General features: G+C 43.8%; 1 long non-coding RNA gene across 3 annotated transcripts; it reads left to right on the top strand.

Annotated features, from left to right (window-relative positions):
• The first annotated feature begins 789 nt into the window (after positions 1–789).
• On the top strand, positions 790–11,518 carry LOC122466601. 3 transcript variants are annotated; one of them, XR_006292243.1, is made up of 4 exons: positions 790–936; positions 5,953–6,047; positions 7,147–7,348; positions 10,974–11,518. It is a non-coding gene; the product is annotated as an uncharacterized LOC122466601 (long non-coding RNA). The 3 variants fall into 3 exon arrangements; XR_006292244.1 differs by lacking the exon at positions 10,974–11,518 and adding an exon at positions 7,538–8,082; XR_006292242.1 differs by lacking the exon at positions 10,974–11,518 and adding an exon at positions 7,518–8,082.
• The last annotated feature ends 1,073 nt before the right edge of the window (positions 11,519–12,591 follow it).

Raw genomic sequence — 12,591 nt, 5'->3', positions numbered from 1 at the left:
TAACTCTTTCTTAAGTAGCTATATGTCTTCAGCTGTGGGAAAGTTTGCACTTCTAAGGTAATTGGAAAGGGAGTACTTGTGGCACCTTAGAGATTAACCAATTTATTTGAGCATGAGCTTTCGTGAGCTACAGCTCACTTCATCGGATGCATACTGTGGAAACTGCAGAAAACATTATATACACAGAGACCATGAAAAAATACCTCCTCCCACCCCACTCTCCTGCTGGTAATAGCTTATCTAAAGTGATCATCAAGTTGGGCCATTTCCAGCACAAATCCAGGTTTTCTCACCCTCCGCCCCCCCTCCCCACAAACTCACTCCCCTGCTGGCAATAGCTCATCCAAACTGACCACTCTCCCCACAATGTGCATGACAATCAAGGCCACCTTGAGAGTGGTCAGTTTGGATGAGTTATTGCCAGCAGGAGAGTGAGTTTGTGGGGGGGGGCGGAGGGTGAGAAAACCTGGATTTGTGCTGGAAATGGCCCAACTTGATGATCACTTTAGATAAGCTATTACCAGCAGGAGAGTGGGGTGGGAGGAGGTATTTTTTCATGGTCTCTGTGTATATAATGTTTTCTGCAGTTTCCACAGTATGCATCCGATGAAGTGAGCTGTAGCTCACGAAAGCTCATGCTCAAATAAATTGGTTAGTCTCTAAGGTGCCACAAGTACTCCTTTTCTTTTTGCGAATACAGACTAACAGGGCTGTTACTCTGAAACCTAAGGTAATTGGATGATTAAATGCTAATTGGTAGTGAATGGGAGGTGGGGGTGAGTTGGCAGATGTGTAAAAGCTTAGCAAAAAACCTAGCTAGATAGAGACACAGGAGGGGAAGTGTAGCCTGTAAAAAGGATGAGTTGAAAAGCCCTGGGCTAAGCTATTCCTGAAAGAGTGAACTAGGGATCACAGCAGGAGCTAAAGAATTTGTGGGTATGTTGGGCCTTTTGGTCTTTTCTTTTATTTGGTTTTTGTTTTAAACACTAAGCTCTGATGTAGAGGATTTTTCACTATGAAACTCTACAGAAGGCCCTGAATCTCTGGGAAAGCAAGTTTTTCTGTACTTTTCTCCACCATTTCATTAATGGTGCTGCAGTTAGGGCCCGTTTTATTTCCAGGGGTTTGTCACTGCCAACACTCGCTCTTTTGGGTACAAGTAATTCCACTGAGGAAGGTGTCTGCCGCTTTAGATCACTTTACCTTGGGGCTCTCTCTAGCACCCCTTGCTGTAGTTCCTAAGGCTCAGATCCTCAAAGGTATCTAAGGGCCTAACTCCCATGTGAATTAAGTGTCTAAATACCCTCTGCGGATCTGGCCCCAAGTGCTGAGAAAACCCCGAGACAGAGATGCCTTTTCTGGTCAGCTGGCCCTTAACCCAGGAAAGTACTTAAGCAGGTATGTAGCCCCTCTCATTTCAGCGAGCCTACTTGTACTGAATGTGACGTGCAAGTTAAGGATAATAGGTTGGCTGTAACTTCTCAGGTTGTTTGCTCTCTTGAGATTTCAGCCTGAAATAGTGAAATTCTCACCAGCTAAACTGCTCTCAGAGAGTTCTGTGGCGCTTGAACAGAAAACCGACTCCTTTCTCTTTTTTTCTTTTTTTGTATCTGTCCCACGATCCTAAGGGTGAGTGCAGATCCAGGCATATAAACTCAAATACCGTATCCCTCCTGCTTCTCAAGTACAAAGGTATCTGGATTCTGTACATCAGTTGTGGCCTATCTCCATCTGAAAGGGACAAGCTTTATGGTGAGGAAGGCTTCTGCATAGCTCCTCTTCTGAGAGCGATCAAACCTCTTCCCAGAAGGTGTTTCCTGCATCAGCTGCTCTGAGCAGACATTCTAAGGACTCCCCTGCTGCCTTCATCTCTCCTTTCTTCCCCTGGCTCGCTGCCTCCCCACTTCTGATCACAGTAGCTGCATTCACCCTGAACGTTGACCTCACGCCACTCCCTTCCAGCGAAAGAGGAGAGTTGATCACGTATGTTGCTCTGCAGATCCAGCCACGCTTCGTGGCAAAGAAACAGAGCGGTGGTGACCCCGTGACCTGTTGTCACACGTTCCCCTGCAGAAGCAACAGAATTAATTGAGAGCTGACAGCACGTGAAAGTAAACCGCTCGCTTTGCTTTCTGTCAAAGAAAGCGGAGTTGATTAACAGATGCAATAGCTGTTGTCCCTGCAATGTTCCTTTGGAGCACCTCTGAGGCACACTGGTCTACAGCTGTGCTCTGGGCAGAACAAGTGTGTGTCGTTGCCCAAAAGATAAGCAGGAAACCCGTCTGAGATGGAAACCAGGGCAGGTGAAGAGGCAACTTCTTACCAAATGCTGCAAAAGCACCTTCCTTTATGGCTCCTGGGGACCCTGAAAGCGAACATGTTTCCAGTAGCATGTAATTAAAGTAACGAGCTCAGATGGGAAAGGTCTCTGTTACGCCGAGCACGGAGGTAGGGACATCACGGAAGCAGGTAGGGGGCACAGGATGACTGTGGGAGATAACTAACAGGAATGTGGTTCTGAATCGCAGTGATAAACACCATCAGACCTGAAATAAATCAAAGCTGATGAGGAGAAATATTCATCGGACGTGAACGTGCCTGGGCACTGCAGCGTGCCCTGTCTAATAGAGCTGTACACACATCTTTTTTTGGTGGAACTTCGTAAAAGAATTAGACGTGCACCTCTTTTGTCAGATATGGTTCATGGACTAGATGAGCTAATCTGGCCTCCACAATGTCCTTTCATCTTACAATGATAAACTTTCCCATTGGTGTGTGGGTTTTTGTTTTTGTTTTTTTTTTGGTAATCATTCAATTTGCATGGGGGAGAAGTGATATTGACTCATGCGTGGTGACCCGTGAGCCTCTCTCTGTCACTTTATGAGAAAGCTGCCACCTACAAGTTCTCACAGGAATGGCACTGACATGTGCTTCCTTCTGAAAGAGAGTAGCCCCTCTCAGAGCAGCCTGCTTCAGATTGGCCCCTGAGAGAGCCAGCCCTGATTTCACACTTCCTGTTTATACCTGTTTCTGAGAGTCTGAATCACAGGTGTGCTCTCTGTGCAGAGCAGGCTCTCATTTATATTGTATGAGAGTGGCTCCAGTGGATTGCGATTGCTTTTTTACCTTTACTGTACACAGAATGATGGGGTCACTGAATCTGAAATGCTGGTGCACAACCTCCCAAAGGTCTAATGTGCAAGTCACCTCCTCCAAAATATGCGTCAAGGGGCCATATTTCAGGCTTGTTATTCTCCTCATATATGTGTGTCTGGAAGTAACTGCTTTGAATTTCAATGGTCCCTTAATAATGTTTAGCTGGTATCCAGGTGCTAACGGCTGGCATTCAAAGTGCTCAAGAGAAATGCACTCACTAACTCCTGACAACACTTTGTGGCAGGCAATCAAGTGTTATCCCCTCTTTACAGATGGAGACATAACACAGAGTGACTTGCTGAAACCCACAATGAGCCAGAATCAGAATTTCTGAACCCAGATCTTGTGCTCATTCCACTCAACCCTGAGGCTTCTCAGTGGTACACGGTATGCTTCAGCTCCTCAGCTACAATCTCCAAACACCCACCTCTGCTGGGAAGGGGGGTACTAGGGAGATCTTTGTGCTCTCTGTTCCTGAGTTGGTTGTGTCCGTCCAATCCCCCAGTGTAGCTTAGTGGAGTCTGAAGGCTTCTCCTAAGTTACTTTTGATTATTCATGTAACTAAAGAGGTTCTGGTGGAGCTATATTGGCCTCTTACTAGTCTTTCTATCTTTCCTTCACATTGGGATAGTCTACCTTTGAGCCTTTAATATTTTCTTCTTGAGAAACTGCAAGGTTTCCTGAACTCCTTTATCCCTGAAGTTTTCCTTCCAAGGGACACTACTTGCCAGGTCTCTGCTTGTCTGAAGTCCATTGTCCTTATTCTACTGCTTTCACTCCTTTCTTTTTCTTAGAATCATTAAATCTGTCATTTCATGACCACTTTCACCCAAATTGCCTTCCACCTTCAGATTCACAACCAATTCCTCCATGCTGGTCAGCATCAAGTCTAAAATGGCTGTCCCCTGCCACTTTTTGAAACACAAAGTTGTCCTTGATACGTTCCAAGAACTTATGGGAAAGTTTGTTTGCATTGTTGTTTTTCCAGCAGATATTTGGGTAGTTAAAGTCCCCCCCATCACTACCAGGTCTTGTGGTTTTGGATATTGATTTGTTCTAGAAATGCCACATCCTCCACCTCTTCCTGACTTGGTGATATTGTACTAGACCCCCTACCAAGATATCACTCCTGGTTTGTTTGTCTCCCCACCCCCCTTATCTTTACCTAGAGACTTTCAACTGGTCTGCTTTTCACCTCCTTCTAGACCTCAAACAAGTATATTGGAGACAGTTGAAAACTCATTTGCACAAAAGGGGGAATACTGTGTTTGTTTGTTTTTTTTTTAATTTTCAACTTTATTAACGTTTTCCACCAATATCTTTTTAACCAAAGTCCCTATCATTTTGTGTGTATGCTCGCACCCATGGGCCAAAACCCCTGCCTTTCAGCAGGAAAATGTGGTTTTTGGTAAACAAACTCTCTTGATAAAGTTTTCATTAAAATTATCATGGGGAAACATCACCAAAAAATTGACAATGGGTCCATTTGTTGAGCCCTACAAAATGGAAACAACAAACATTTTTTTTCCCCATAAAATTCTGTCATCCTCCTCCTCTTTCCACCCCCCAATCACTTCTAGCCTAGATCCTTTAACCAGAGTCCCCTCATGCTAGCAATGGTACAGCCATAGAATAAATGACAATCCTTGCCCCAAAGAGCTCACTGGGGACATTGCCTCTGTGTTCTAGTCTCCAAAAGTCCAATCTGCTGACCCTTCAAATCTCTAGTTCCTTTAGCCTGGGATTTTAGTAACTTCGCTAGGTGGCAGAGCAGCAGCCATGTTAGTCTGTATCCGCAAAAAGAAAAGGAGGACTTGTGGCACCTTAGAGACTAACCAATTTATTTGAGCATAAGCTTTCGTGAGCCACAGCTCACTTCATCGGATGCATGCAGTGGAAAATACAGTGGGGAGATTTATATACATAGAATACACTATAAAAGGTTTCCCTCCCTCCCCCCCCCCCCGCTCTCCTGCTGGTAATAGCTCACCTTACCTGATCACTCTTGTTACAGTCTGTATGGTAACACCCACTGTTTCATGTTCTCTATGTATGCCACAAGTACTCCTGTTCTTTTCACTAGGTGGGAAACACGTTTGTGCTTTGTGCTGCAATCCCAGTGAACTATCTTATGAATGAAAAATAGACTGGAACAAGATCAAAAGACTCACATTTTTCAACCTTGAATGATTTGAACAGCTGAACGATACTGCGCCAAACTGGGCATGTCTCACACCACCTCGTCTCTTTCTGACACGCAAGCAGCAGAATATGTAGCTATAACTAAATGGTTATACGTAGTCTCTGAAGAGTAGGATTAGCTATTTTACATGATTATATGATGAACTTTATGCTTGATACTAATGTGCCAGGAATCTAAATAAATGTTCATGGTTTCTTTTCAACCTACAGTACATCTACCTAAACAGATGTGTTTCAATGCACTGATAATATATAAAAGACACACTATAAAACAGAGACATTGAGTACTCCTTTATGTACTGCTGGTTTTAGACGCAATCCAACCACACGAGGCACTATGTGCCTCATTAGGCTACCTCTAATTCCGCAGTGGCACTGCATGATAGAATGGCTCCTGAGAGAGCAGTACTGTTGGGGGTGAGAAGGTGTCCAGGTGGCCATATGGAGTCACAGGGTCTACACAGATACCCCAAGATTTACTATATTTCCTGACAGAGCTGCATCGTTGGGGTTGGGGAGGGGTTCAGTAGCAATGTAGTGGCACAGGGTGGCAACAGTTGCCCCAAGACTTACCATATTTCCCTTGTCTCTTAGGATATCCATCCATGTGGAGACCTAAGCTCCCTGTCCACTGCATGGGCTGGCAGTTTGGTTACTCCTAGGCAGAACAGCTCAGAGGAGAACATCAGGTAAGCCAAGCAGAATTCCCAGTTGAACTTGTCGCATGAGTGACTTTCCACTGGAAGGAGACAACGTGGCTCAGTGTAAGGATGAATATACATCAGTCTGTTTAGAGGGACTAGCCTATATTTAACATAAAGGGTCCTCAGGGCATAAGGTAATATCTGAGGAAAAAATAAGAAATACTTTCCCTGTAGGCAGTTTATCCCATGGCTCACTTTGGGATTCTTATAGCTTCCTCTGAAGCATCAGGATACTGGAGGAGATGACCCTCTGATCTAGTATGGCAGTTCCTATATTCTGTTCTCAGATACAGGGGATCTCTTTCACTGACATCACAGGAACATGGGGACACACCTGAGAGCAGAAATGAGCTCAGACTCCGACATGCTTTGCATAACCGTCCTTTGCAAGAACGTGCACTGTAGAAAACAGTGTTGCAGTACAGTTGCCGATAGAACTATAGGTAAATCTTGAGAAGCAAATAAGGTCGGGCCAATGCGGAGTGCAATTCCTCAGATCTCGGTTTACAACTAATTGATCACTTCCCCAAACACACACATCTGGGGTTTGTTTTTATTTTTTATTTTTAGTTTTTCAGAAAGGTTCCCTCAAAGACAATAGAAAGAATTTTTCAATAGCCACTACTAACATAGAATTCTATTTTCAGTCATTTTTTAGTTGTACGTTTCTACATCCCATCACATTAGTCTGCTCATGCTTCCAGTGTAACAATGAGACAAACAGGGCATTGTGCTTTTCGAAGCCAAACATTCATCTCTTCTTGGCACTAGTTCAACAGGCCTGTCAAAACTCCTTGCAAGCCAGCCAAAGCTCATTAATGGTGGTTGACTGCATTAGCATGGAAAAGAACTTTTTGTGTGTGGGGGAGAGCGGCATGAGAAGGAGAAATGTTCTTTAAAAGTATAAACAAATGTACTTAATGCCAGTGCTTCATACAGAAGGCAGGAAGAAATGGATTACAAAATCCTCTGCACTATACCCGTCTAATACTTAGCTCAAAAGAGGCTTTGGCATGATCTTTTTGAGCATAAACTTACAACTGCTACTATCCTTATGATGACATGAATCCTTTCTTCTTCCCAGGTGGTAGCTCCTGGTTTTGTAGCTATTGGGTCAGAGTCTTCTCTCGCTTACACCAGGCTAACGTCAATGGAGGAATCTTACTCTCTTCTTTTGTACCAGTTCAAATGAAAGTAAAACTTGGCCCAATGTCGCTCTAAATATCCTAGTATGCTGGCACAACAGTAGCTCAGCCGTAGGCAGTCTAACATACCTGCTACAGCTGGTAAGCCATTTCATTAAGAGGTGGGAAAGTGATTTAATTATGGAGTCTGAATGTGTTTTGTCTGGTGTTATGATGCTGAGTTCGTGTTGAGGAATGTGCCAAACGTAAGATGAGTGATAATCCTACAACTCATTCAGGATGGTCCCATACGCTTGTTTTATGTCTCCAGTCTAGGTTTTGTTGTTGCAGAAATCTGCTAATCGTAAACAGAGTACTGATGACGGATAGCATTTTCAAAGGATAAAGTGGTTGAACCTTAGGAAGAGATTCTACTTCAAATCATCCTCAGATAAAATAAAAGAAATCATCCCTTTTTATTTTATGTACTCATTCTAATCTACCTGCGGTTCCAACAAGTCTATAAAATCACGTTCCTAATTTGACATCTACTCATGAAACTCCTGGCATTGTACCAAAAATATTCGCTGCTGGGCGAGAAGTAATGAAAGACCTCAAATGATGCATTGTCTCTTTCCTTCTCCTCTATTGCAATGATGCTGCTTAAAAAAATGGTGTTTAACCTCCCTACGCTGTGACATAACTCAATATGAAGAAAAAATGATGGTGTTGTGAAGGTCTCCTTTAAACATGGAAGAAGCCATTGGTGGAGTGAGGGTGTGGGAAGATAGCTGAAACAAATATCTTGCTAGTTGCTATTAACCTGCATCTTAAAGTACTAGCATATCTGCTCACTTACTTTCATATCCAGTAGTAATAACCTAATCTCATTCAAATTGCTGGTGACCACTTAGTTTGGTTAAGCTTGGTAAGCAAAATAGTAGCAGAATCTGGCACAGGGCTCAGGCCATTGAAGCTGGTTTGCAAACCACATTGTTCGTTCTGCTTACGGTATACCCCTTCCCCTGTCCACCGATGCTGCCGTATCTGCTTAGATTGTAAGATCTGAGGGATGGAGACTGTTCCTGGTTCTTTGTTTGTACAGTGCCTAGCAGTGTGGGATCCTGATCTCTAGGTGTGACTATAATACACATATTAATTGGACTGAGCAGTATAATGTGCAGGAAGTCAGGGTTACACTGCATCATATTCTCTGTGCCAGATTATGCTCACCGAGCCTAACCAAATTGAGTGACACCAGCAACTTGCTCTTTAGCAGCTGTTAACCTGCTGTTACCGTGTGACTAATGAAACTGTTACTGGAATACTGTGTTAGAGTCCGATGTCCATACTTTTAATAAGCAAGCTGATAAATCGGGAAGAGCTCAGAAAAGAGCAGCTTGAATGAACCGAGGTCTGGAAAATCTGCCCTACGGTGAGACTAGAGACAATCAGTCTGTTGAATTTATCCAAGAGAAGGTTAAGATGTAACTTGATCACGGTGTTTATGTACCTACATGGGGAGAAGATTCCCAATAGCTGAGGTCTCTCTAATCTAGCAAAGGCATAATGGGATCCATTGGCTGGAAGCTGAAGCCAGACCAATTCAGGCTAGAAATAAAGTGCAGATTTGTAATGCAGAGGTAATGGTTCCAATGGCTATTCTACCTAGGAACGTGGTGGATTCCCCAACACTTGAGCTCTTTGAATCAAAACTGAATGGCTTTTAAAAGCTTATGGTGTAGCTCACTCAGAAGTTATGGGGCTTGATGCAGGAAGCGCTTGGTGAAATACTATGGCCTGTTTTACAAAGGAGGCCAAACTAGATGATCATAAAGCCAGAAGGGACCAGTAAAATTTGTGACTGTCACGAGGAAGAACCTGGATGTGTGGCGAAAAGGAAGGGGGAAAACTAGACTGCAATCTCAGAAAATCTGGGTTCAATTCTTGACTTTCCCATGGGCTTTTGTATTACTGTGGGTGACTTAATCTCTCTCTGCCTCTGTTCCCATCTGTAAAATGGGGTCAATAGTACTTCCTACCCTCGCATGGGGGTGTGAGGATAAATATATTAATGTTGGTAAGGCCTTCTGCACTCTGGTGATTGCTAGTGTCTGACAAAGTGGCCGGCTGGAGCTATGGAAGGCAGAGGTTTTGTGCATGCCTAGGGCATGGCTGCGTGGCAGGGTCCCTGACACATGCAGGGAGAGTGGGTGTTGCTGTCAGCAGTCTAGTGCCTGAATCTGGTTCCGTATTTTTTTGTTTGTTTGTTTTTTTTAAGACCTGAAAAGGGAAGGCGTGCTTTTTGTCTCCTCTCAAGGTTTCTTTTCTGCTAAAGATTAAGGTCTATCTTGTCCTAATCCTTTCTGGCTGTTACCAGGGTTGACGTCTTCATTTCTCAGATATCAGAGCCATTGCAGATTGGAAGAAATACAGCACAGAAGAAACGGACTTTTATCTTTCCAGTGGCCTGTGGTGTCTCTCTAGAGGCACCTTCTCTTCATTTAACTACATAACTATTCCTCTCCCTCAGGATCTATGCATGGTCTCCGGGACCGGTCAACAAATGCTCTAACATACCTGGCGCTGTGCAATATTCGGCAAGGCTACAACCCCTCCTGAGGCTGGCTTCATGAAGAGCTCTCTAACTCCCTACAACTGTGACCTATTATGGGAGGACTTAGGGCTTGTGTACCCATAAAAACTACAGTGTAGACACTACCTATTGTGAGAGAAGGGATTCTCCTGTCGCATAGGTAACCCTCTCCCAGGGGGTGGTAGCTAGGTTGATGGAAGAATTCTTCCGTCGACCTCGCGCTGTCTGCACTGGGGGTTAGGTTGGTATAGCTACATCTCTTGGGTGTGGATTTTTCACACTCCTGAGTAACGTAGCGATACCAATGTAAAACTAGAGTGTAGACCAGGCCTTAGTGATCAGTTAAATTATAAAAATCAGCTGGCACCAGGATTTATGCAAACTGGAACAGCTTATTGTCTGCCAATCATGAAATGAAATCAATCACAAGCAAACCCAAAGAGAAGCCCTAAGTCTCAGGACTGCACCAATGGTTCCACAGTCCGATCACAGCATGTTAGGGGTTTCTTCAAAGCTGGGCTAGACTTCTCACAAAGCACAACCTAGTCTGATGTCTTTAGGAGCTGCACATGCTCGTCTCTTCTCAGAATCAGGTCTGTAAACTGCCAAAATCTACTATTTGACTTCCTAGGTGGCAACGAGAGACAGAATTAACTAGAGAAACCAAGGGAAGGGATCTGTATATATGGAAGTATAAGAACTTGCCTATCTTCTGGGTATGTTTTACCACAGCTGCCTCATTCTTAGTTAGAGAAGAGCAGCCTTGGGTGCTGCTTCATGCCAACAGAGACTGTTGGAGCAAATCCAGCTCTCTTCACAATGAAGTAGGCACTAATAGGCTTAAAAATATGTTTCCACCCTCGCTGATACTTTGCAGTCTGAGATTACTTGTCAGACTCTGCAACCATTGTATCTGCTAGGGTTCTGCTACCAGTACCTACGTATAGGCAAGAATAGCAAAGGTTCTCACTTTCATTACATCATGTCTATCTTGCTGCTTGAGAAACGATCACCTGTAAGAGTTCTAGTCTAGCTTCCCCTCCGCCCCAAATCAAAGCCTGGGAACTATGCAGCAATGATCTTGGTTGTCTTTGTGTCTGTTGCTCATAGCTTGAAATTTCCTATGCAGCAGTGTTCTCCGTATGCCATGTAGCTGAATTCCTCTGGGTTTTTTTTTTTTTTTTTTTTAAGGCCTCTGTCTTGCACTGTATGAACCTGAAAGCAGCAGCATGGCAGAGAATCAGAATCTGGGATATTTAATTATTCAGTATCTGACAAGTTGACTGGGAATTCATCACTCATCATACATGGATGCTGAGATTAAACCAGCTTCCTATACTACTAATCTGTAATGACTTCTTCAGACCAATTATTCATCTCTAACCATGGGCAAAAATATATCATTTTTCTCCTCCTGGACTTGCTGGTCTAGAGACTTGTGCTTATTTACAGGAGGTGTATCGAAATAAACATGTCACAACTCATACAGAAACTTGTCCTTATTACTGCTTCTCTCTCTTCTCTATGGACAACTCCTCCAGTCAGCCCTCTGGCTACATATTTAATGGGAGATGATATTATGCTGTGAACCAGAGCTCTTTGACTCCAACTTCCAGAGCTGGGCCCACAGGGAGGCAAAGCAGTATTTGAAAAAGCTGTAGTTAGGAGCTTTTATGACAAGCCCACTCTTAACAGCTTCTGGTTCCAAGTTGCCTTTAAATGTATTATAAATTAAATCAGTTCTGTATTTTTTTTTCCTCCCTAGGACTCAAACATTTTAGAGATGTGTGTGTATGAGAGAAAAGTGCGGTGATTGAATACAGCTACGCTACAGCGCGCGGTGTAGCACCAGGCTTTTAGCTGGAAAAGGGTACGCCAGTATTTGATTGCAACATCTGTTAAGAATCTAGTTATTGAAGCTAAAAGGATTTTTCACCTTAAATGAGGTTTCTGTAAATGAATCTACACTCGCAGTTTTCTGTTTGTGTTCCTCCAGCTGACAAAGAAAAACGTAGCTGCCAGACTTTGATCTCTAATGCACCTTTATCCTGAACAACTATGGAGAAGCTTAATTGTGTCAACTGAGAAAAACCCACCCTGTTAATGTAGCATTAAGACTTAGCAGTTAAAATAAAATAAAATAAAAAGCAGCCTGAAAGCTAAGGTTCCAACAACTGTGTTGGCTCCACTTTGTTGAATATCCTGTATGTTTTATGACAGGAACATTTAATGTGCATATTTCAAAAGGAATTGTGTCGCTTAATATAGTCTTGCTTGTAAGACGCATTCCATACACCATGAACAACAAGCAGCTTGGCCAAGAGAGGCAGGCCAGCCTCGTGGTTAAGGCTCTGGAGAGCTGGGTTGAGTTTCTGGCTCTGCCTGTATGACCTTGCCTAAGTCACCCAGGCCCTGATCCTGCAAAGACTCTACACACTCAGAGCCAGAGGGCAGTGTGTGGCTCCAGTTAGCCCTTTCTGTGAACCAACCCCCTCAGCTCCTTCCTCAGGGTATGCTATCTGTGCAGAGGCCTTCCTCTCCTTGCAGCCTCTGGAGAACTCCGAACTAAGGGGTCCCTCTGGCCTTTTGTTTAAAAAAAAAAACAGACCCCAAGAAGTGGCTGTTGGACTCATGCAAGCCTCTTGTGTGTACAGTTTCAGGCTCCCAAGAGGGGAAATCAAGGCAGGGTGCTGGCTTTTGAGCTAATGTTGAAGAGATCAGCACAACAGGTCCCCACCCCAACCACAAGAAAAATGGACTTTGGGGAGGAGGCTATGTCTCTTGATGTAGAAAGAGAGAGAAGCTACCT

The sequence above is a fragment of the Chelonia mydas genome, chromosome 7 (assembly GCF_015237465.2).
Source record: "Chelonia mydas isolate rCheMyd1 chromosome 7, rCheMyd1.pri.v2, whole genome shotgun sequence".
NCBI classification, from domain to species: Eukaryota; Metazoa; Chordata; order Testudines; family Cheloniidae; genus Chelonia; species Chelonia mydas.
The sequence above is the reverse complement of the archived record's forward strand: the minus strand, read 5'-3'. Positions and strand labels throughout refer to the sequence as shown.